Genomic DNA, 3,760 nt, shown 5'->3' with positions numbered 1-3,760 from the left:
GAACATTCCAACTTGTGGGATCGGATACAAAAATGCAATATTTTGCGAGTTAGTGGGCTTATTATGGTTGGTGATTTGAATGCAACCCTCTTGGCACATGAGTCTTGGGGTAGACACTACAGGTTAGATCCCCTTGCCGATTGTCTTTATAATATGTTCGCAGACCATCACTTGGTGGACATCTACCCCACACCTCTCTCTCCTACTTGGATTAATCTTAGGGTGGATGAAGATTATGTTGGGAAGTGACTGGATCTCTTCCTGGTTTAGGAATCTCTGGTTGAGTGCCTTGGTAATTTAAAATCTTGCATATATAGGTCTTATATTTATGATCACATGCCCTTATTTCTACAATGGAGGATAGAGAATATATGTAAGGGTGTCCCTTTAAAGTTTAATACATTTTGGTTGCAAGATGAGGAATATAATGAATCGGATAATTCCACCTGGAAGGAGATGATTGCCTTGAGAGAGGAATTTACGATGCGGTCTCTTATGACAAAGCTTAATGTCATAAAAATCCAAACAAGGAAATGTGTTGGGGCCTTCGTTTAAAGAAATTGGCCAAGAAGAAGCACTAGCAGAAGCACCAGCAGAAGCGTCAATAACACCGACGACGCCAAAGAAAGATTGACTCAGGGGCGAGTCAATGAACTGTGGTTGGGGCCTGTTGAGGCCTTTGTTTTTGTGATGTTTTGCGAAGGAAGAAGCTAGTGACAAGTGGTGGAAACGAACGTTGGGAAGTTGTAGAATTAACAGATGAGGAAATATAAGAGATTGGCGGAAGGGTGGTAGTTGCGGGGGAGTGGCGGGAAGAAGTAGACACAACCAAGCGAGAAAAGAGAAAGAGTAGCCGACGAATGAAGACAAACGAGCAAGGGAGAAGGAATTGGTAGTTCAAGTTGGCGTGCAGGAAAAGAAAGGAAGATAAAAATCATAAAGGAGAACCGAGAAGAGGTTGGTTGTGGTTTTGTTACTGTCAGTTGTGTCGCAGTTGTCTTGGTAATATTATGCTTCATGTGTTGCGGAGTTTTGGGAACAACTTTGTGACTGTCTTCCTATAAGATTGTATTATGCTTGATGGAATTCTGATGTTGAGGGATAGGCTGTGAGCTTGATGTAATGTATTTAGCTCAATCTTAATGAAAAATATTGTTATGGGATCATAGCATATCCATTGTGTGTTATTCTGGTTATTCAAAATTTTTATGTATGCACATGTTTAGGTAGTCTTTTTGTTACAACATGTATAGACTATTGTGATCTGATTACTTTGAAGAATAAGTTAATGTTCCTTGTTCTTCATTCTTTGATATGGTTTTCCCTGATATTGAATTCCAACCCTCATTTAACTAAGGTTGCGGCACACTCAGGTGAGACTCCTTACCCTTCATGGGTAAGGTGAAAATGTCGGTGTTGTGCTAGACTACAGCGGAGCCTTGTTGGCCCTTGCGCCCAAACCCGAAGTCTTATCCCTGTTGCTATTTCTGCGCCAAAAAGTGGTTCTGTTGCGGGGACCTGAAATTTAAAAAGAGGGTTTGGAATATGTTATCGAGGATCTTTAAGAAAGAACTATGAAACTGGTGGGATGAGCAAGTGGACCAGTTTGTTTCTCATCAATCTCAACTCCACCGCCAAAATGTTGTGAAACTGAAGGACGAAATCCTGTATTCAGAACTGACAAGTGATCAATACGAGATCTTCTGGTGCAAATTTCCAGAAGAACTTTACAACTGGTTGCAGAGATTGCAGGTGAAAGGGAGGTCTAGTGGACAAAACTCGTCTCATTGCAACTGGACTCAAGCAGATATCATTGCACTACATCGTCTTGATACAGATCTTATGAGAGCAGTAGATTTATGCATACAGACCACGCTAGCAGAAAACCAACAGTCCTTTTCAAACGCTGAAGTTGTGTTCTGAGCAGGTTTGTGAGGGAAGTTGCTAAAAGAAGTAACCCTTTGGATCAAGGTCTTAATGGTGGAAGAGGGCTTGCTGGTGTTCCAAAGTCTAAGCATGGCAGCATAAACACCTAGTACTGGGGGAAGGACCTAAAGGGAGGGATGCTACCGAGCGGGGAACTATGAGGCTATTAGGAGGATGGACGCAGATGACTCCCGAAAGGCTAGGGATCTAAGAGCACAAAGGAGAGCGCGAATAGTGGAGAAATGGCAGGAAAGGGCCATACAATCGATTAAAAGGAAACGGGAGGGATTGCACCAAGCAAGAGCGGTGTCGAGAAGTCCAGAAGAAAGAGACAAGATGGAAGGAAGCTCAGTGGGAGGATTAGAGATGGTCGCAATCGTCGTGGGTCTAGAAGGTGATAAGGATCCACCCTCACCAGTGGAGAGGGAGATGTTGGATGGAAAGGGCCACGTAGGCTTGGAGGAAGGCCTAGAGGATGACATGAATTTTGTTATACGGAGACTGTTTGCTGAAGATGATGCGTCTAGAGGGATCAACAATCTGCCTCCCCGAAGCTCATGTAGTGTCTCCCCCAACCTTCTCCTGGTACTCTATAACAATCCTAAGAATTTCCTTTCTAAGTTGATAAAAACTATAAGAGGGCATAGTGTGCATGTTAATTACAAATCTAGTACTAGTAGCAATGTAAATTGTAGCAGTAGTACGAGTTTGCAAGGATCTTTGCAACCGAGATCACAAGGATTTGTGCTTTTAGCATAGACTCAATAAAAAATGGCGGGATCATTCACAGGGTATCTCGAGTTCTCTGGTAGGGGGAACGAAGACGTAGAACAACACTGGTATCTATGTGAGGCCATATGGAGAGCCCGCTATATGCCTAATAATGTGAAGCTAATCGAATTTTAGACCACTCTCAGGGAAAGAGCCTTGAGGTGGTTCATAAAATGGTCATAGTTACACCAGAACCCAATTGTGGACGATGTTAAAAGAGAATTTGTGCAAGAATTCAAACTTCCCCAAATTGATCAACAAGGGTTGTCAGAGCTGTGGGAGATCAAGCAACGAGAGCGAGAGACTGCATGGGAGTTGATGCAAAGATTTAAGGATGCAACCAGTAAACTCAATCAAAGAATTGCTACCCCTCACTCGTACACCATTGACGCAACAAAATATTGATACACTACAGGATGCTCTCGAGCAAGAAAATCAGATGGAAGCTATGGTAGGATACTGAGACAAATACTGCGGGGAGGGGACCAATATCGCATGATCCATCTCTCCTGGTTCTTCAACATCGAATTGCAAGTCTAACAGAGAAGTTGAAGGATATGCAACCAACCCGCCCAGTGACGCTGAACGTGTGGTGCAAAAATTGCTTAGTGGAAGGTCATGTTACCATAAAATGTCCGAGGTTGCGAGGGGCAAATACCAAATCTACCCAGGAGGACCACCTAGGCCTACACTCGCAGTAGGAGTCACGCAGGTAGGATCATAAGGGTTGTATCTTGGGCGCAACCAACTGGAGTATTGTGAAGTATGAAGGGGGTATGGACACTCCCCTCGTCTGTGCCCAATATTACAAAAATACTCCAATGTTCCAAATAACAATTATTGTGAGTTATGTGCTTCCACAACTCACCACACTGACCAATGTAGAGTGTTGGATGCTTTAGCTAATAGGTTAGACCGCTCAACCTTCTGAGTCAACGAATGGCTAGAGGAGGGCGAGGAGGAGGAGGAATAAGGGGCGAAAGGGCAGGAGGCAAAGGCCCAGTTCGCTGCTACAACTGCGACCAAGAAGGGTATGTTGCGCGGGATCGCCCACTACTAAGAA

This window comes from Pinus tabuliformis, chromosome 2_1 (genome assembly GCF_031772625.1).
Source record: "Pinus tabuliformis cultivar Carrire ecotype Pingquan chromosome 2_1, CPIR1, whole genome shotgun sequence".
NCBI lineage: Eukaryota > Viridiplantae > Streptophyta > Pinopsida > Pinales > Pinaceae > Pinus > Pinus tabuliformis.
The sequence above is the reverse complement of the archived record's forward strand: the minus strand, read 5'-3'. Positions refer to the sequence as shown.